The sequence below is a fragment of the Protopterus annectens genome, chromosome 9.part0 (assembly GCF_019279795.1).
Source record: "Protopterus annectens isolate FY-2018-M chromosome 9.part0, PAN1.0, whole genome shotgun sequence".
NCBI lineage: Eukaryota > Metazoa > Chordata > Ceratodontiformes > Protopteridae > Protopterus > Protopterus annectens.
Window position 1 is genome coordinate 1081543299 of NC_056743.1, and position 22541 is coordinate 1081565839.

Consider the following 22541-nt stretch of genomic DNA (forward strand, 5'->3'; position numbering starts at 1 on the left):
CCCCATTTTGTCTTCCAGAAAGCCTGAATCATCACTTTTCTCTTTGGCAACAGATGGTTTCAGACAACTGGATTCTGAAGATCATTCATCAAAGTTACAGATGTCAATGGGAGGAAAATCCTCCTTTCCATGGGATAATTTCTCATTCTCCAGACCAAACTCTTAAATGTCCACCTGTCCTTCATCACATGCTGTCCCAGTGAGTGATAGAACCAGTTCCCCCTTCCCAGGTGGGAAAGGGGTTTTATTCAAGGATGCTTTTATTGCTTAGAAACCAGTTCTGGATCCTTCTTTCCTAAACTTGTTTGTGATAATGACCAAATTTGAAATTATGTCACTTCAAAACCTGTTTCCTCTTCTTCCTCATTCAAGTTTCCTGGAAACACTAGATTTAAAAGATGCATATAACCACATCCCTTTTCATCCAGATTTCAGTTTTTTTTAAGGTTTTGTATGTCTGGATCACATTATCAGTTCTCTGCTTTACCCTTTGAACTATCAACTATACAAAGAGTGTTCTCATAGGTTCATATGTTCATAGGTTCATACTAGGCTATCTGCCCTAGGGCATTTATAAGTCTAGCCAGAGTGTGTTTGGCTTTCGCCACCCATTTTAAAGTAATTTTGCTATGCCCTTTTTCGAGGTTAGTATACTGTGCCTCTGTCTAACAGTGACACAGAAGTGATACCCGGGGTAAACCTATGATCTCCCATCCACTCATCAAGATTCCTCTTGACGAGAGTCAATGAGGGACTCTGTCTAACCTGGACTGGGATTTTATTCCAGAGTGAAGGGAGCCTCTGGGTTATGACTCTGTCCCTCCAGCATGTCCTATTTATTTCAGTGCTGAGGTTCAAGTCTCTCGAGCGCATAGCTCGATGGGATTTGGATTTTCTGTGGTGCAGCATGTCCATTAATTCCAGGTTGGACATGGCTTTATACGTCAGGCACAGATCGCCTCAGAGCAGGCGGTATGCCACTGAGTAGAGCTGGAGTTTCTTTAACCGGGCAGCATATGGCATCTGTTTGAGCCCTTTGATCCTCTTGGTGAGGTACTTTTGGGGTCTTTCCAGTTGCTGCAGGTGTCTGGTAAGGTACATCCCAAAAAGGGCATTGTACTCAATTATGGGCCTGATGAGGGATGAGTAAAGAGGCACGATGACCTCCCCTGATCTAGATGTGAATCCTTTCATGATTAGGTGGGCTATATAAAATGTTTTTCTAACCACTTTGGCCACGTGGTTGTCAAATGAGAGATTGCTATCAACATGGGTCCCCAGGTCCCTAATTACTTCTTCTGTACTTAATGGATTACCATCTATGTGGTAATTTGTGGGCACTTTGTTTTTGCCAAAGGGGATGACTATACACTTTTTGGCGTTTAGCTTGAGGCCATGGCTCTGGCACCAGTTGTCTGTTTCTATGAGACCCTTTTGGAGGGTGCTTGGGTCGGCTGGAGAGTCGATTATGGCGCCCAGTTTGCAGTCATCTGCAAACTTGGTCAGCCACAGTCCTTCCGTGTTGGCCTGTACCTCCGAGAAATATATACCGAACAAGAGAGGTACCAGGACTGAGCCTTGTGGAACGCCACTTGTAACTGGTTTGGAGTCTGACATAGCTCCAGCAATTCTAACCATGTGGGTTCTGCCCTTGAGCCAGTTTGCAACCCATCTAGTGACATAGGGGTTTATATTTAAGCTGGTGAGCTTATCTATAATGCCCGAGTGGGGTATTGTATTGAAGGCTTTTGCGAGGTCCAGGTAGGCTGTGTGGACCACCTTCCCCTCGTCAATGGCCTTGGTGACTGTTTCAAAGAAATCAACCAGATTTAAGAGGCAGGATCTGCCCTTAACAAAGCCAAACTGGGTAGGATCCAGTGTCTGTAGGTCCCCAATATCTTTATTTATGAGGTCCATGATGATCCTTTCCATAGCTTTGCAGACCAAGCTAGTCAGGCTTATGGGGCGATAGTTTCTAGGATCCGTTGAGGCACCACCTTTGTGGAGAGGGACCACTGTTGCTGTATGCCACTCTTTGGGTACATATCCTGTAGTAAGGCTGAGATTGAACAGTAGTTTTATGTTTGGGTTTAGCTCTTCTTGGAGTTCATGTAGGACGCAGCCCGGGACACCATCTGGTCCCATTGATGCTGTGTTTTTTGCTTTGGAGAGGGCAGCTCTTACCTGAGCATCTGAGATGTCAGGGGGGGCAGCACTCTGCTGGGATAGATATTTGCCCTTTTGGTGGGGGGGGGGGAAGAAGTTTGTGCTGAACCTGTCAGCTAGGATGTTGGCAATGTCTGTGGGTTCGGTGTATTTTTTTGTCATTTTGGACTAATTCTGAGCATATCTGAGAATTCCCACCCAGGTTCCTAACATAACTAAAGAAAGCCGTGTGATTATCCTTAGTGTCCTCTGCAATTTTTCTCTCTAAGCTGGCCTAAGACGATTTTATGAGTGCCCGTAGTTTTTTGCTAATACTGATCAGAGATGCCTTCCCTTTTTGGGATTTTGCTCTATCATGTAGTAGCTTCCTCCTTCTATTGTATAGTTTGTTTATGGCTGGGGTCCACCAGACAGGACGTCTGCCTTTGGAGGATTGGGTCTTGGTTTTATTTGGGATTGCATGATCCATGCATTCCTGAAGGTGTTCATAGAATGCATTTATAAAGGTTTCTACGGTCTGGGCCGTATTTTCCACAGGCCCGGGGGCTTTGAAGGATTCCACCTCGGTCTTGAGGAGTGTGAAATTTGCTTTAGAGAAGTTTTTCACTGTGGTTTTCAGGGCAGGGGGGGTGGAGTCGGGATGTGAATATCCAGTGAGATTAGTTTATGGTCTGATCTTACCAAAGAGGGATACACTTCTGGTCTGGAGCATAGAGTCCCCATATTGGTGATGATTAGGTCCAGTATGTTTTCCCCTCTTGTGGGAGTGGTAACAAACTGTTCCATAGCATTTGAGTTTATAAATTCTAGGAACCTTTGGGCTAGGGTGTTGGAGCTAGAGTAATGCTCCCAGTCTATGTTTGGGTAGTTGAAGTTGCCCAGTATAATGGTGTTTGGAGAGACCTTCATATTTTCCATTTTTTTTTTTTTTTGGTACATTCTGGTTAGTACTAAGCTAACTGCTCTTGCGAGCCATTTTAAGCCTAGCCAATTATCCCTTGTGAGACTCAAACCCTGCACCTTGCGTTTGTAAGGCAAATACCTTAACCATTGGGCCACCATCCCAACCCCAAATATAGGTTTATAGGTTCATAGATTAGTACTAGGCTAACTGCCCTTGTGAGCCATTTTTAAGCCTAGCCAATTATCCCTTGTGAGACTCAAACCCTGCACCTTCTGTTTGTAAGGCAAATACTTTAACCATCAGGCCACCCTCCCAACCCTCAGTGTTCTCAGGAAGGCTGAGTGGGGTTCCTGGGTTTGGGAGGGTGGTCTGTAGCAGGCTATAAACTGGAAGGCAGTTTTACCCACTGTTAGTTGCACATGGATAGTCTCTGATGCTTTGTGCTGTGCCACCAACCTGGAGGTGTGGGTATCTTTGACGAATATTGATAGCCCCCCTCCTTTTGTGGTTTGGTCCAAGTTTTGGGGCTGAAAAGCATGGTATGAGGCATAACCTGTTAGTGCTGGGGTGCTCTCGGGAGCCTTGAACCAGGTTTGTGTTACTGCACAGATATCGATGTTCTCCATGCTAAGGAGAGTTTTGAGTGTGTGCATCTTGAGGTTTAGACTTCTGACGTTGAGTAGCATTACTCTTAGTTTCTTATCCCTTGTGATACCTATGGAGGTGGGTTTGTCTTTTAAGCCTTGCCTAAAAAAGGCACTATGGGGGTAGCAAGAGCCTTTGCCAATATCCGAAAGCCCAGGGGTGACAGGTGCAAGCCGTCCCTAGTGAAGCATCGTGGCTTGTCGAGCATGTCATCCCAGGCTGACAGGCATTGGATCCCCTTTGAATGACACCAATACTTAAGCCAATTGTTGAAATTGATCATCTTGTCTTCATATTGTGGATTCATTCTTGGTGAGGGTAAGATGCTACTCAAGGTCAGGGTCATACCGGCCTGGGCTACAAGCTCAGAGAGCTCCTCTATGTCTCTTTTCATGTAGTCCAGGAAGGTACATCTCAGGTCATTCACACCAGCATGGACAATGACTGAGTCATATTTGTACTTGCCTTGGAGTGTCCTGAGTGCTTGTGTTATGTGGTGGATCCTAGCACCCGACAGGTAGCTCACCGTGACCTTCTCCTTGTTCAGCCTGGTGAGCGGGATGTCAGTGTGCCTGACGATAGAGTCACCTATTACAAGTGTATCAGGTGTGTTGTTTAGCCTTAAGGGCTGTGACTGTTCGGCACACTGGCTTTGTGAGCTATGTGTTGCACGTGTTTTGTTTTGGGGTAGCGGTTGCTTGGGTGTCTGCTTTGGAGGTCTCTGCTGCTTAGGCAGTTTTTTATTTAGAGCCTCCGTGTATGTTTTTGTGTGTTTATGTGTTTGGTTTGCTGTTGTGGTAGGCCTATGTGAGACTGGAATTGTAGTGAGTGTGGTTTCCTTCTCCTCCTAACTGGTTTCGCCAGTACTGAGTTGAGAGAGCTTAGCCTCCAGTATGGCTATATGGTTGCATCTCTCACATGTGTTGGAATTTGTTGGGAGGAGGAGAGGGTTCTCTGTGTACATGAGGCAGTTGTAACATTGCCGCAAGATTCCCAGATTCACCAGCTGGACCGGAGAGGAGATTGACAACTGACCTTTGGACATGCTAGAATAATATTGGGAATTCCTTTATAATTGAAAAAAAGGGCTAATGGGGAAAAAGGTACTCAAGGGGAGTTTGTGAGGGTGTAGTGCTTTTAATTTTTTTAGTGCTGACTTATATAATTGCTTTAGTGAGCAAGTGCCAGGTAACTTAAATGCAATGTGTTACAGGTAACTTAAATGCAAAAACGACAAACAGTAACTTTCTTTCAAGTGAAACAAGGAAATAAATACAGTAAGCAATGCAGATATCACTAGGGATCCATAGAAGCACTGAAAAGCCGCATTTTAGGTGGAATTAGCATTTCAGGGAAATAACAAGCAAACAAACAACAAGCATACAAACAAAACTAGATTCAGCAGGCCTGGATCTAGTATATGCTACAGCAAACAAGGTGTACCAATTTCAGTAAGAAACAGTTCAGATATGCAGGCACTATAAGCCTTTACCCAGAAATTCCCAGCTCAGAAGGGCAGAGTCCAGCCTCTCCTCCCACAACAGTGCAGACCACGAACCTTCTTAATGTAAAATAACTGGCCTGAAGCCCAAGTGCTTAAACCAGAACTAATACACTTTTAGAATAACAGACCCTGAGCCCTCAATCAGCAGTTCCCAACTTAGAAGGATGTAAGCTACCTGTCCTGCCACCACAGTGCAGGCCACAAACCTTCCTAATGTAAAACAACTGGTCTGAAGCCCAAGTGCTTAATCCAAAAGACTTAGAATGATAGCTACACTTTAATCAAGTTACTACCAAGCAGTAATAAATACAATTGAATACTTTAAAGAATGCCTGGATTAGTGCTCAAGTTATACAAACAAAGCTAGATTCAGCAGGCCTGGATGTAGTCTATGCCACACCAAACAAGGTGTACCAATTTCAGTAAGAAGCAGTTCAAATATGCAGGCACTATAAGCCTTTAACCAGAAATTTCCAGCTCAGAAGGGCAGAGTCCAGCCTCTCCTCCCACAAGAGTGCAGACCACGAACCCTTTTAATGTAAAATAACTGGCCTGAAGCCCAAGTGCTTAAACCAGAATTAATACACTTTTAGAATAACAGACACTGAGCCCTCAATCAGCAGTTCCCAACTTAGAAGGATACCTGTTCTGCCACCACAGTGCAGACCACAAACCTTCTTAATGTAAAACAACTGGTCTGAAGCCCAAGTGCTTAAACTAAAAGGCTTAGAATGATATACACCAAGCAGTAATAAATATAATTGAGTACTTTTAAGATGATGCAAAAGCAAAATAAAGTAGGAAGAAACACAAATACAGTAAAAGCAATTTTGTTTTTTTCAGAAAAGTAGCAACAACAGTAGTAAAAACAATTCACATGCAGTGCAAGCTGGCACACTTGAGTATGTAGCAATATTAGTCCACACACAGTTTGAAAAAATGTAATTAAATTAAAAAGGACTAAAAGCAAGTGCAGAAAGGGTTTATTAGGTAGAATGTGTAAAGAGATGGGACTGGGGGAGTGTCCTAGATCAAATCTACAGTGGGGCGGGCACTGCAAAAGCCACCAAATTTAAACTACAACCAAGAACAGGGAGGGTGGGGAAGACAGTTTCAACAGAGATGTGAGGAATCAGAGTGCAAATTATAAAACCAAAAAAATATATACTGATCTCTGTATATTTGCAGAACAGTAAGACAACAGATATCTAAGCAACAATTTAGCTCTATAATACAGAATAATACAGAAAAATATACTCAGCTCTATATATTTGCAGATAGTCTTGTAAGGCTGTCTCTCAACACACAGGTTTATTTTCTCCTCAGATTTCTGATTCAGACTCAGAGGAGAGCCCAGTTTCTGATTCTCCCTGTGGGGGCTTGTCTTTCTCTGAGACTACTTCTAGAATGTGCAGGTGTTTTCTATGGGAGAAATCTGAGGGTTTTTTCAGTCCCTTAGAAACTATTATGAGCTGTGTTACAGAAGGAATTTCCAGAACCTGCACCCATTCCTCCAGTTTTGTCTGCCTTGGAGGGTGTGTGTGCATCACTGCCTCAATTTTTCTGCAAGTCAGCCAGCTGCACCTAAAAAGGCAGATAAGATGTATATGTTCCTCAATCTTTTAAGATTTATACACTCTTCCAAAACCTGACCCAGCAGCTATAGCTTTAGTTAATCCTACTGCTGCTAAACATTTAGTTAATTCCAATCCTACTCTTTCTGATAAGGATGAGAACATTATTATTGATAAGTATGGGAAAAACGTATATGCTTCTGCAACTTTGATTTTTAGATTGTTGAATTATCAGGCTCATATATTAAGATTTGTCTCGAATAATTGTGAAAGTATGAGGAATGTTTTGTCTGATGTTTATTCTTCTGAGGAAAGATCTGCTTTAAATAATTTAATTTCATCTATTGTTCAAGTTACTACTCATTGCATACAGAGTGTGTGTATGACTCTGCTGATACTTCTTCAAAGGCTGTGGCCACTGGTACTGTTTAAGGAGGTTTGCATGGCTGCATTCTCAGAACCTCCCAGATTATGTTAAAAATAAGATTTTAAATTGTCCTTTGAATGGAGATTTAGTTTTTGGCCCCTCTACTTCACATGTTTTCAAAAAATGTGATGAAAACTGTAAGCTGATACAGGGAATCTTTAACATTTTTCATTGCTCCTTTTCCAAATGTTCCAAGGAATTATTTAACTCTTCATCCAGTTTTGCCAAGAAATAAACAGTCTCAACAAAATGCAGGTAATAGATGATTAAACTCCCAAAGCCAAGGACAGTCCAATAAGTCAGAATGTCTGTTTAAGAGACTTAGTTCCCCCCTACTACCCTGGCACCCCCTTTTGTCTTCCAGAAAGCCTGAATCATCACTTTTCTCTTTGGCAACAGATGGTTTCAGACAACTGGATTCTGAAGATCATTCATCAAAGTTACAGATGTCAATGGGAGGAAAATCCTCCTTTCCATGGGATAATTTCTCATTCTCCAGACCAAACTCTTACATGTCCACCTGTCCTTCATCACATGCTGTCCCAGTGAGTGATAGAACCAGTTCCCCCTTCCCAGGTGGGAAAGGGGTTTTATTCAAGGATGCTTTTATTGCTTGGAAACCAGTTCTGGATCCTTCTTTCCTAAACTTGTCTGTGATAATGACCAAATTTGAAATTATGTCACTTCAGAACCTGTTTCCTGTTCTTCCTCATTCAAGTTTCATGGAAGCACTAGATTTAAAAGATGCATATAACCACATCCCTTTTCATCCAGATTTCATTTTTTTAAGGTTTTGTATGTCTGGATCACATTAACAGTTCTCTGCTTTACCCTTTGAACTATCAACTATACAAAGAGTGTTCTCAAAGTATCTATCTCCAGTTATAGCTCATTTCAGGCTACAGGGTATCCACATTTTTTCCATATTTAGATGACTTGACACTTTGAAAAATATTCTGCCAAGATAAGCAATTATCTGCCTCTTGGGTAAGAGATCTCTTACATAAGCTGGGATTCCAAGAGAACATTCAAAAGTCTATCTTGACTCGTCACAAGATTGTGTTTATGGGATATCAACTAGACACCACAGTCCAAACAGCTTTTCTTCCACAGGAAAATATATATCTGTATCTAGATATATTTTTAGGACTCTCCATTCAGACTTTGGTCACTGCAAGAGAATACCTCAGGACTTTTGGTCCCAAGGCTTCCATGATTTTCATGAAACCCCTGGCAAGACTCTACATGAGAAAGATACAGTGGTATTTGAAGTCTCTGGTCCCAGCACCAACACCATTTGTCCTTTGAAATCCCACTGGTGGAGACAAAAACATCCCAAAATCCAGGCCTCACCTTCTTCCTCCATGTTCCAAAGCAGCCAGTCACCACAGATGCTTCAGACCTTGCTTAGGGAGCAGTTTCAGGAGTGATACAAGAGCAAGGTGTGTGTGATATCAACAGCAGGTACAAGCACATAAATATAAAAGAGATGCCTGCCCTGATTGAAGCACTCAATTCTCTGAATCATCCTTGGTCCCCAAGTTGTTACAGACAATACCACAGTCATGTGGTACATGAACAAGCAAGGGAGACACGGGTCATACCCCTTTTTCAGGCAAGCCATGTTAGTTTGGGATATAATTTCACAGCATAATCTCACTCTACAGGCATTCTACTTTCTGTCACAGCAGACCCTCACAAATGGAAACTAGATCAGGGAGTGTCTTCCAATATTTGATCCATTTCTGGGGATTTCCTCAAGTAGACTTCTTTGCCTCCTCTCTGAACAATCAGCTGGCAAGATTTTGCTCCATGACTCCATGCAAGAAGGCCTAGAAAACAAATACCTTTTCTTTTCCTTGGGCAGGAGTGTTCTGGTATGCTTTTCCACTCTTTCCAATAATATCCAGGTACTTCTGAAGATTCAGAAGCAATTCCACAGGATCACTGTAGTGACTACCTTCTGGCTCAAGCAACCATCATTCTCCCTTCTTTTGGAAATGGTCAGGTGCAATCAACACCAGCTTCCTCACAGACTGAATCTACTCACACAAGAACAAAGGTGTCTAATACACCCCCAACAAAAATCAATTTCAATTGACTGCCTGGATGGCAGGGTCTTAGTTCCTTTTATGCACCCCTTTACTGAGGACATGCAATGGGTACTAATAGGGGCAAGAAAACTTGGTATTAGAAAATCATGTATTAGCAAATGGAGGAGGGTTTTCTAGTTGGTGCCAGTATATAACCAGCACTCATTCAGAGCTAGTTGTTCTCTGATTTTACAATATTTGTGCAAGTTACTACCTATGGTCTTTCCTATTCCTCTGTAAAGGTTCATTTATCAGCCATTTCAGCATGTCTGTCCATGAATCCTCATCTTTCAACAAAGCCTTGAGTCAAAATGTTTTTGAAATGGGTTTTGCATAACAGGCCTCCAAGAAAACCAGTGGCCCCTCCTTGGCAGGGGCATAGCAAGTAAATTCCATTTTGTACATACAAGTTCTTAATACTCCCCTCCCAAGACACCTATCACTTAAAAATGGAAACACCTCTCAAAAATGCTGCCCCCTCCCAGCACTTAATAAATATAAGAAATATTTTCAGCTGTTTCCCGTGAAACTATTAAAAATATTTTTTTTAGATTAGCAATATTGTGTTTGTTGTTAAAGGCATTCATATAGACAATTGTACACATAATATGACCTGAAAAAAGGCCATGTTGATAAGATGCTCAGAAAAAAATATATACTCAGCAGAGTACAGAGTATGCCTGGCTACACTCTTGCTCCTTGGGTGTTGATTTTGTGTTAGAGAAGCTAACACTTGCTCCATTTGGAAATGCTAACTTGGCTGACGTGAGGATCTTAACAAGGAAAACAGTTTTACTGATTGCTCTAATCTCTGCAAGAAGAATATCTTAGTTTGTAAGCTCTTATAGTAAGTCAACCCTACTTCATTTTCTATAGAGAAATGGTTTCTTGAGAACTAATCCCTCATTTATGCCAAAAGTAGTATTCAAGTTTACTATGTCAAACTATCCATCTCAATGTTTTCTTTCTTGAACCCAAAAATGAGGGAGAAAGGATACTCCACACCTTCAATGTCCACGGACAACTTGGGTACGATCTTGACAGAACAAAATCTTTCAGATCTTTGGATCAATTCATCATTTCTTGTAAAGGTAAGAAGAAGGGACAACCTTCTTCAGACTATTTACAAATGGTTGTCTAAGAGAGATACTCGCCACAACAAAACTATTCCATCAGGGTTCAAGGCCCACTCTACCAGGGCCTTGGCTTCATCTCTGTCATTTACTCTTTTTGAAAAGGACTGGATACTAGAAGCAGCAACTTGGTCTTCTGCACATACTTTTACAAAGCACCGATAAGCTTGATTCCTTCTCTAAGTCTAGATCAGGCTTTGCAAAGACCATTCTCCAGAGGTTCCCAGACTCTTCTCTTTCCACCTTCTAAATGTAGTAAATTAGGGCAATCTACCCTTACAGCTAAGGTGATCAATATGATGAACATGGTGCAATTGTGTAAGTAAACTTACCAGAACAGCAGATGTTTGAATGATCACGGCTGCAGTAAAGTACAGTTGTGTACACTTACCATAAATGTAGATGTTTGAGTGTATTCACTGTTGCAGTCATCACATTTGGGTTATCTGCCTGCAGGTAGCCCTCAGCCGGCCTGAATACCAGAGTCTTCGGATTTCTGCGACGAATGCTGTCGCTTCTTCCATGACGTCAGGTCGTCAGGGGTATAAAACATGCAGCCAATGCCATTACATCAGTTTTTCATGCCCCAGATGTCAGGTGCCCCCACAATAGAGAGCAGTTATATGGTATGTAACACCCCCAGCAAAAAGCAAATACACAAGATGTAATATATGCTAAACAAGAAGGAAAGGTAGAGCCAACAGAAGTCAGAGGGCTGGAGGGATGGCAGGACTGCAACAGTGAACACACTCGAACATCTACATTTATGGTAAGTGTACACAACTGTACTATGTACTTCGTGTTTCACTGTTGCAGTCATCACATGTGGGTTGATTCCCAAAGCTAAGGAAGGGTGGAGGCAGTTAAATAGCATTAGGACTAGCAATCAGGCCCTGTAAGACTGCTGTGGCAAATCCAGCTCTGGATTTAGAAAAGATAGGCAGGTGGTAATGCTTGGTGAAAGTGTGTACAGAGCTCCAGGTAGCAGCTTCCAGAATGTCCCTGGTAGGGACTCCTCTGAGAAATGCAGTAGAGGTAGATGCAGCCCTGGTGGAATGTGATCTTATCCCCTGTGGGGTAGGTTTTCATGGTGCTTGTAGCAGAAATGGATGCAGTGGGCTATCCATTTGGAAATGGTTTGCTTTGAAATGGCCTCCCCTCTGCCCCTGCAGCAAAGCTAACTAGCAGCTGGTCAGATTTTCCGAGAGGCTTAGTTCTGTCCAAATATAATCTAAGCTGTCTGTGCATGTCCAGAGAATGCAGTATTCTTTCCCCCTTATTCTGAGGATTAGGGAAAAAAGTAGGCAAATTAATGGACTGGTTTAGAGCCACACTAGACACCACCTTGGGCATAAAGGATGGATTAGTCCTGAGGGAAACCCTGTCCGCATGGAAGATAATGAAGGGTTCCACTGCCATGAGGGCCTGCAGTTCAGACACTCTTCTTGCTGAAGTGATGGTTAGAAGTAAGGCTGTTTTCCAAGAAAGGAATTTCAACTCTGCTGTAGCAGCTGGTTCAAAGGGAGAAAGAGTAAGTTTTTCCAATACGAAGTTAAGGTCTCAGGCTGGAGTGGGGGGGGTCTTAAATTTTTGGCCCCTCTAAGGAATTGTTTTAGCAGGGATGAGAGAAGAGGGGTGGCTCGATATTATAATGTGCTGAAATGGCAGAGGCATGAATCTTAATTGAAGAGAAAGACAGGCCCTTGTGGAGCATTTCTGTTAAATAATCTAGAATATGAGGTAAGCTGGGCACTCTTGTGCCCATACCCTGAGCATGGCTCCAGGAACAGTATATTTTCCACATTTCTGAATAGGATTTTCTAGTACTAGGCCTCCTTGCCTCAAGAATAACATTCAGCACCTGCTTACTGAGGGTTGCTAGAGGTGGGCTCAGGGAATTAGCCAGGCTGCAAGGTTCAGGGTTTGAAGCTGAGGGTGCAGAATGTGGCCCAACTGCTGGGACAGCAGGGAGGGGGTCTGAGGCAGGTGCCATGGTTGCAGCAGTGTCAGACTGCGCAAAAGGGGGTACAAGTGCTAGTGTGGCCAGTCTGGGGCAATCAGTATTGTCCTTGGCTTGTCCTCTTTGATCTTTAGTAGAACCTTCAAGAGAAAAGGCAGGGGGAAAGGCATAAACCGAGAGGCTTTCCTAGGTAAGGAACAGGGCTTTCATTTTCCAAGCTTGACTGTGGGGAGTTCTAGTAAAGAATTTGTTCAATTGGTAGCTCTGAGGGGAGGCAAACAGGTCTACCTCTGGTGTCCCCTATTTGTTCCTCAAGAGCCTGAATATTTTAGGTTCCAGTTTCCATTTGTGTGGGTCCATGAGATTTCTGCTTGTCGTCTGTCAGTGAATTTAGTTAGACTGGCAGGAATTGAGCTTGCAGGTTCACTTGGTAGTTCAAGGCTGTGTTCCACAGAGCCATGGCTAGTCTGCAGAGTAGGTAGGAATGGGTTCCCCCCTGCTTGTTTATGTACCACATAACTATGGTGTTGTCTGTCTTTATCAATAGTTGTCCTGGAAGAATAAGGTATTTGAAGGCTGTCAGAGCATTCTGTACAGCTAACATTTTTTTTATTGATATGCAGGTGAATCTGTTTTGGGTTCCATTTGCCCTGAATGTACTGCCCTGTCATGTGAACGCCCCATGCATAGTCTGATGTGTCTGTTGTTAGGGTTTGAGCTGCAGGAGGTAGAGTGAAAGGGAGTCCCTTGTTGTGGTAGCAGGTCTCTGCCCACCAAAGGGGCTCTGCCCTTAGACAAGGAATGATAGGAATCATTGTGTCCAGGTCCTGAGAATGTTGACACCATAGACGTTTTAGATACCATTGAAGTTTCCTCATATGCATTCTTGCATATGGAATTAACAGAATCCAAGAGGCCATGAACCCCAGCGCTTGAAGGATTTTCCTTGCAGATAGCTGGGTTTTTGTGGCTTGCAGGTTGAAGTAGGTTGTCAAATAAACTTGTTTCTCCGGAGTGAGGAATGCCATCTGGGAAGTTGTGTTCAAGCTTGCTCCCAGGAATACAATCTGTTGGCAGGGTACTAGGTGTGATTGCTTCTCGTTGATGGTGTACCCCCGTGAGGTTAGAAGTCTCTTTACAAATGCCAGGTGTTGTAATAGCAAGTCCTGACTTTCTGCTTGAATCAGGCAATCGTCCAAGTATGGGTAAATCTGAATATTTCTCTGCCTGCAAAATGCAGTGGCTGGAGCTAGGCACTTTGTGAATACCCTGTGCGCAGTAGATAAGCCAAAGGGAAGTGCAGATAACTGATAGTGCATGGAGCCCGCCCTGAAATGTAGGTATTGTCTGCAGGATTCCCTTATTGGGATGTGCAGGTAAGCTTCTTTTAAGTCTAGGGTTGCCAGCCAGGCATCCTTGGCTAGCATAGGAAGAAGCTGTTGAAGTTAGCATTTTGAATTTTGGAACCACCAGAAAGGTGTTGAGAATAGACAGGTCTAGGATAGGACGCCAGGAGTTTTCTTTTCTGGGAACCAGGAACAGTTTTGAATAAAAACCTTGTCCCCTTTGTTCTGCTGGGACAGGTTGAAGAGCCCTGATACTGAGGAGAGAGAGCACTTGTTTTTGGGCCTCCGCCCACTGATTTGGGGGGAGGTCTGGCCATCCACTTGGGGTTGGAAATGAGTGGAAGTGGAATCTGTATCCTAGGGAAACTATGTTTAAAACCCATTTGTCCTGGGTAATGAGTTCCCAGTTTTTTGCATGCAGGGCGAGCTTTCCTCCTAAGGGAGCAAGTAGTTGAGCAGGGCTTGGAAGAGCTAAGGATGTCATTGTGCCATTTTTCCATACGGAGGTGGCTTACTACTCCCTGCTTTGGAAGTGGGAGCCCCCCACTGCTTAGATCTGTGCATAGCCTGAGACTGAAGTCTTGGTGGTCTGTTGCTCCTTGGTTTGGACTGAGAAGGCCTGGAAGGGACTGGAAAAGACCAGTTCTTTGAAGGCCAATGCCTACTGAATCTAGGAGGCTGTACTTGTAAGAAATCTTTACCAGTTTGCATAGATTTAGCTTTGTCCTCCATTCTTTTGAGGACTTCTTCTTCTTTGTTGCCAAAAAGGCGGTCTTGGTTTAAGGGTGCATCCAGTAATTTAGCTTTAACATGATCCGGCAAGTTTTGTTTCTTAAGCCAAGCATGCCTTCAAAGTACAGACCCAGTGACAGCAGCCCTGCAAGATGCTTCTAAAGCATCAAAACCACATTGCAAAATATGTTTACCAACTTGTTCAGCAGAATGCATTAACTCTTGCAAATCTTTGTGTTCAGTACATTCAGGAATCAACATCATTTTCTGTTTATGCTGCTGATACTTTAACATATGAAACTGTCAATTTAAAGCCCTAAAGGCCAAAGTAGCAGAAGTGTATGCCTTCTTACCCCATTTGTCTAAAGCTCTAGAGTCCCTATCAGAAGGGGTAGGATTTTTGGCAGTAGTAGCCTTAGTGCCTTTTGGTCCTTGGGAAATGCTCTCTGGATTCACAGTAGGATTCTTGAAGAGGAATTTGTGAGAGTCAGGTACACTGTAGTACCTGTCAGGTTTCCTAGGAGCTGGGGGCAAAGTGTCTGGGGTAAGGCTGGATTCCAAGAAAACATCACCTACAATCTCCAGAACAGAAGGGATAGCTACAGGCCTGTGTTGAGGCGGGAGTAAAAATTCCCTAAATCTCTTTTTGGACTCAGAATAGTCCTGGCTTTCCCAGCGGAAATGTTCCCTAAGGGTATGCAAGGTTTCACCAAAAGAAAAATCTTCTGGAGGGGAAACAGAGGGAATGGAATCCTCTGCATCAGAATCCTCATAAGTAGATAAGGGTAAATCCTGGTAGTCAGAAGGAACAGATATATCAGATTCCTAATCAGAAGAATCAGAAAGAAAATCAGTTCTAGGTCTCTTAGAGGGGGAAGGCTGGCTTCCCCTAATTAAGGTAATAAGGTCTTCAGCCATTCTAATCATTTGTTTTTGAGGCATATGGGCCTGAGAATGCGGTTTGGTTGTCGGTTTTCTAGGCTTAGTGCGAGCTCTAGGCCTGAGGAATTCGGTATTCTTAGCTTGACACTAAATCGTCAGTTTAATATGAAAATCCGTAGGCCTGAATACACCCTCAGAAGCTGGTGCCTGCACAGTGGCTCCAGATCCATCCAAGGTAGAGACATCCGCAGGTTCCATAGTCGAAGAAGCATCTTGCGGCATACCGGACTCCGGATGGGTCTCAGTAGAGGCCTGCGAATCTGTAGTAGCAGGTATCAGGGGGCTGTGAAAGCGCCTCACTGAGTACCGGCGGACTGGTGACTAGCTTAACGGAAGCGTTGTCGACAGTTTTGGACCTATGCTGTCTGTCTCTGTCTTTATCCTTACTTTTTTTTGGAAGATCGGTAATCGGATGGCTTAACGAAGCCATTTCGGAGTACGGAGATCGAGAACGAAAGTACTTAGTTACAAAAATAGCCCAGCGACGAATAGTTTGGGCGTTGAACAAGGCACAAAACCGACAGCGAGGGATGTCGTGGTCTGGGCCTAAACAGGTGACGCAGTAAGAATGGAAATCCCTATTAGGTATTTGCTTTCCACTGGCAAGACAATTGTTAATTTTTTCTGACATCGGTTAGAACAAGAAAAACGGATCCCTAACAGTGTACTTATCTTTGTGAAGACTTCAGGTCTGAAACTCGAAAAAGAAAATTTCAGGAGTCGGCTGACCTGCACTTGTGAACTGCTTCGGGCACCGCAGGGCAACTAAACAAAAAGCTAAATTAAATATATTACCAGTACATTAATATGAAAAGAAAGAACAGCGAGCGACCTTCAGTCAACTGGTGCCCTAGGCAAAAGGGCTCCACGGCACCCCCCACCCTGTGCCCCCATTGTGGTCTACCTTCATTAAATAAATTGGAAAAGTGCCCCTTCTTTTTTTCATATTAGTGTACTGATAATATATTTAATTTAGCCTTGTGTTTAGTTGCAACTGCAAGTAATGGCCACCTCCATCAGTTCACTCTTACACCGATATGGTAGGTCACAACACGGTGCCAGCTCAAGAAAGAACGAACGCACAGACATCACTATGGGAAATTTACGTGGATTGCCAATTCACCAACCTCAGCTTTGAAATTAGAAGTAAACGAGGGGCAGTCCGATTAGTGCTCGTCTCGTCTTTCATACAGTTATATGTCAGTTTATTATTCGTTAATCATTGGTCCTGGCTTAAACAGAGATACGAGTGAAACGCATTTTGTCAAATCAGACTCTGACTTTTGACAAAACGAAAAGCCAATCAAATTATTCTTTTTACTTCCGGCAGCAATCTTCTCCGTATGTTTTGAGGTGGTAGGAGGTGACTAAAATATTCTCATAAAACTTAAAGGTTTACAAGGAAGTAGTGACTAAGTAAAAAGAAGCTGTATTGCTGAAGGTAGGTAAATGGGGAAAAAATAGTGTTTTAGAAAAGACACTTGAGAATTAGGAAATGCATGGGAGACAGTCGTATATTTTCAGGAAATGCTGTATGCGAACTGAATCGCTGTAGATGTTAAAAGTTTGTTCATTGTTGGAGAATTCTAATTATTTTAAGGTGTCTGTGATAAAAGATTGCAACTGTAATAGAAAACTGCAGTTCTTGCATGATACTGTGAGCCTGTTAGTGATGCTGACTCGTATAATTGATGCACTAGGTTATTAATGACCTGTATGTTTGGGTGGGGAGGATTTTCTGTTCCAAAGGCCATTTTTTTAGTTGCAGAAACATGATAGCAGGAGAGAAAACATACTTTGAGGAAGCATATCTGTGGAATACTTGAAAGCATGATCTGAAATAATGATAGAAATAATGATTCTTCTTGAGCGTTGAGTGTAGTCTACGGTGCGATGTGCAATTAGGGGAAACGCACATTTTTAAAAGTTTTGCTCATTGCTTGATTATTTTAGTCTTTGTTGACTCTTGGTTTTGCCACTGATTGCTATAGGCGTTTTACATTATCTTAGTGTATCGATTCAAAACATTACTGAAAAAGGGGCACACTTCCTTATTTACTGTTTTGTAACCAGATAGGTGGTCCTATTTGTTGACCTTTTTCAACCACGCCCCAGAATTTTCTTATTATTATGTTACCGTATTTTAAGAGTAAGTAAACGTTGTGCATTAATAAAAAAGCGCAATTCGTTCGTTAAGATCATTCAGTCAGGATTATTTTTAGTACTTGTGTTTCGATGAAGACCTTTTAAGTTCTTCCTAGTATCTTCAAAGATACTGGATTCTAACCACTGTCCATTTGTTGGAGCCACGAGTCTTTAAGAGAAGCTTAGGAATCTGTATATGTTTTTAAACTACCCTTTCTCTTCATACTCCCCGGCAGCCAGTTGTTTCACTGCTGCATCAGTCAAGGTGTAGTATTTAAAGTTCTTGCCGTATTTGAGCTGTAAAATAAATACTGGACAACATTTATAAATATGTAAAAGTAGATGTTTTGCAATTCGTAAGTCCATCAGCTGTGCTGTCCAGTATGACCTGCACTCTATTGCACCAGCTGTGTATTGACTTGGATTTAGTCCCGTGGATGACCTGTGGTATGTCACTCATCCTTTTCCCCTTGATAAAACATGCCCTGTTGACAGACTCATTTTGCTAGTTTCATTCATTCATTTTATTATTATTTTATTTTTTTTAGCTTGGCTGTTCTTGTATTCTCTTTTTTTCTTCGGTGTGTTTTATATGTAGTTGTGAAGTGTATTTCTGTTGTAAGTCTGTGCCAGTTTTATAGTCCAGCCAGTAAATAGGGTGATGAATATGACAATATGCATATGACTTTAATTTTAAGGCCTTTGGCACTGTTCCACATAGTAGATTGCTCGAAAAATTAAGAGTGGTTGTTTGGTTAGATTCCAAGACTGTATCTGGGATACCAGTGGACTTTGTATTTGATGCAGCACTGTACTCACATGAATGCTGGGTTGAAATTTTGAATTTAGTGAATTACAAAACAAAAAAAAAAGTACAGTTGTTGATGATTATCAGTGTGGTCTACAGAGATATTTGGAGGAACTGATTGGGTAAATAGGTAGACTGCTTCATAAAAAAAAAAATTACAATAAATTTGGTGTAATATATTCTGTGGCTAAAGTCTTTGTAAGATGTTTTATTTCCTAAGGAATGGCATTTGTATTAATATTAAGAGCGAATTCTTTAAAATTAAAATTCATGCAGTGTTTAAAACGAACAAAATGCTTGGTTGCATATCAAAATATATAAACTGTAGAGATCCAAAAGTAACAAGTACTGCATAACTACTAGTAACCTCTCATTAAATATTGACTGTATTGTCAGAGGAAGGACTGGATTTAGATTACAGTTTGATGATAGAGTTTTTGAAGAAGCCAAAAGGCTTAAACTATACAATGATGAGGAAAACTTTAAAAAGTTGGTTAGTATAATGTATAGAAAAGAAGTAGTAGTGTGTTATGGACAGACTGCATAGTTATAAGATGCACGCACTCGAGGCCCTTCTCAGTATGGAGAACATCGATGTCTGTGCTGTGACAGAAACCTGGTTCAAGGCTCCTGAGAGCACCCCAGCACTATTAGGTTTTACCTCATATCATGCGTTCCGGCCCCAAAACCCGGACAATACCAAGAAAGGAGGAGGGGTATCCATATTCATCAAGGACACCCACACCTCAAGATTGGTGGCATCGCACGATGCATCGGAAACCATCCAGGTGCAATTAACCATAGGCAAGACTGCTCTGCAATTTGTAGCATGTTACAGGCCACCCTGCAAACTCAGGAACCTCATATGGCCTTCCTGAAAACACTGGAGGGATAAATGTATCTCCGAACACCATCATACTAGGTGACTTCAACTACCCTAATATAGACTGGGAACACTACTCTAGCCCAAAAGTTCCTGGAATTCATAAACTCAAATGCCATGGAACAACTAGTCACCATCCCCACAAGAGGAGAAAACTTACTTGATCTCATCATCACGAACATGGGAGCACAATGTTCAGCGCGGAAGTATACCCCTCACTGGTGAGATCTGATCACAAACTAATCTCACTGGAGGTCCTCATCCGCCCCACCGAAATGAAAAAGACCACAGTAAAGAACTTCTCGAAAGCCGACTTCACACTTCTAAAGACTAGTGTGGTCTCCTTTAAGGCCCCTGAGCCGGCGGTTAACATTACTCAAACCGCTGAATCACTTACAAATGCCTTCTACCAGCACCTGCAGGCTGCATGGATCAGGCAATCCCAAGCAAAACAAAGACTCTTTGTACCAAAGGCAAGCGTCCAGTCTGGTGGACCCCAGCCATAAACAAACTCTACAACAAAAGGAGAAAGCTACTACAAGATAGAGCAAAATCCTTAAAAGGTAAGACACCGCTGATCACTATAAGTAAAAAGCTAAGAGCTCTCATAAAATCATCCAAAGCTAATTTTGAGAAAAAATAGCTAAGGACTCTAAAGACAACCATAAGGCATTCTTTAGCTATGTCAGAAACCTAGGAGGAAACTCCCAGATATGCTCAGAATTAGTTCAAAATGATGTGAAGATTACTGATCCTACAGACATTGCCAACATACTGGCTGACAGGTTCAGTGCAAACTTCTCCCCTTCCCCTAAAGGAGAGATATCTGTACCAAATGATTGTAGCCCCCAAACATCTCTAACGCCCAGGTGAGAACTGCTCTCTCCAAGGCAAAGAACACAGCATCCATGGGACCTGATGGTGTCCCCGGCTGTGTGCTCCATGAACTCAACGAGGAATTAAACCCACAGTTAGGACAGCTGTTTAATCTTAGTCTCACCTCCGGATCGTGCCAGGAGTGGCGCTGACTGTGGTCCCACTCCACAAAGGCGGTGCCTCCACCGACCCTGGAAATTACTGTCCCATTAGCTTGACAAGCCTTATCTGCAAAGCCATGGAGAGGATCATAATGGATCTCATAAATAAAGACATAGGGAACTTGCAGACTTTGGATCCAACCCCAGTTTGGCTTTGTCAAAGGCAGATCATGCCTTCTAAACTTGGTTGACTTTTTGAAACAGTCACCAAGGCCATTGATGAGGAAAGGCAGTCCATACAGCCTACCTAGACCTGGCGAAGGCTTTTGATACAATACCTCACTCGGGTATCATTGAAAAACTCATCAACTTAAATGTAAACCCATACATTACAAGATGGGTTGCAAACTGGCTGAGTGACAGAACCCACAGGGTCAGAGTTGCTGGCGCCATGTCAGACTCAAAGCCTGTCACAAGTGGTGTCCCACAGGGCTCAGTCCTGGCGCGACTCTTGTTTGGCATCTACTTTTCTGAAGTACAACCAAACACAGGACGGTTATGGCTGACAAAGTTTGCAGATGACTCCAAACTGGCCGCCGTGGTTGAAAACACATCCGACACAGATATCCTTCAGAAGGGTCTCACAGAAACGGATAACTGGTGCCAGAGCCATGGCCTAAAGTTAAATGCCAAGAAATGCATAGTCATACCCTTCGGGAAAAATAAAGTTACCCCTAGCTACCATATAGGTGGCAATCCCCCGAACACAGAAGAAGTTATTAGGGACCTGGGAACCCAGGTTGACAGTAGCCTTTCATTCGACACTCATATTGCTAAAGTAGTTAGGAAGACCTTCTACATTGCCCACCTTATCATGAAGGGATTCACATCTAGATCAAGGGAAGTTATAGTCTCCCTATACTCATCACTCATCAGACCAATGATCGAGTACAATACCCCATTCGGAATGTATCTGACCCGACACTTGCAGCAGCTGGAGAGGCCACAAAAGTTGCTCACCAAAAGGATAAAGGGTCTCAAAAATCTGTCTTATGCTGCCCGACTGAAAGAACTCCAGTTATATTCAGTTGCTTACCGCTTGCTCAGAGGTGACCTATGCCTGACATACAAGGCCATGTCAAACCCAGATTTGATGAACATGCTTCATCTCAAAAAATCTAGATCCCTCAGAGCCACAAGGCGGAGACTTAAACCTCGACACGGTTATTAATAGGACGTGCTGGAGGGATAGATTCATCACCCAAAGACTCCCTATGCTGTGGAACAAAATCCCGGTTTATGTGAGGCAGAGCACCTCGCTGGCCTTGTTCAAGAGGAATCTTGACCAATGGATGGGAGATCGCAGATACACCCCAGGGGTTACCTCAGTGTCACTGCTTGACAGAGGCACAGCAAAATAATGGGCATAGTTTCTCCAAACTAAAGGGGTGGCGTAAGCCACAAAACTATGGGCTAGGCTTATAAATGCCCTCGGGCAGATAGCCTAGTATGAACCTATGAACCTATGAACATGAAATGCAAATGGACATGATTTTACATCTGAAGAGTAAAGGTTGTGTCATTTATGTTTTCTAAATGGTATGCTCCTGTTGCAGAAGAATGTTTGGTCTTGATTAGCCAGGATCATATTTCAGCTGGGCTTTAATCCAAGTACATTTACCCATCAGACTCTTAGAAATCCTTTATAAACGCATTCTATGAACACCTTCAGGAATGCATGGATCATGCGATCCCAAATAAAACCAAGACCCAATCCTCCAAAGGCAGACATCCTGTCTGGTGGACCCCAGTCATAAACAAACTATACAATAGAAGGAGGAAGCTACTAAATGATAGAGCAAAATCCCAAAAAGGGAAGGCATCACTGATCAGTATTAGCAAAAAAACTACGTGCACTCATAAAATTGTCTAAGGCCAGCTTCAAGAGAAAACTTGCACAGGACACTAAGGATAATCACAAGGCTTTCTTTAGTTATGTTAGGAACCTGGGTGGTAATTCCCAGATATGCTCAGAATTAGTCCAAAATGACAAAAAATACACTGAACCCACAGACATTGCCAACATCCTAGCTGACAGGTTCAGCGCAAACTTCCCCACCAAAGGGCAAATATCTATCCCAGCAGAGTGCTGCCCCCCTGACATCTCAGATGCTCAGGTAAGAGCCGCCCTCTCCAAAGCAAAAAACACAGCATCAATGGGACCAGACGGTGTCCCGGGCTGCGTCCTACATGAACTCCAAGAAGAGCTAAACACAAACATAAAACTACTGTTCAATCTCAG

The 22541-nt window shown here is 42.8% G+C and overlaps 1 protein-coding gene across 1 annotated transcript in view; it reads left to right on the forward strand.

The window, feature by feature from the left end:
• Positions 1-16738: 16738 nt before the first annotated feature.
• PRR13 (proline rich 13) overlaps positions 16739-22541 on the forward strand; it is a 211944-nt gene continuing 206141 nt past the window's right edge. Inside the window, exon 1 of the mRNA XM_044083911.1 lies at positions 16739-16867. The gene's annotated coding sequence lies outside the window, so the exon portion shown is untranslated. The remainder of the gene's footprint in view (positions 16868-22541) is intronic.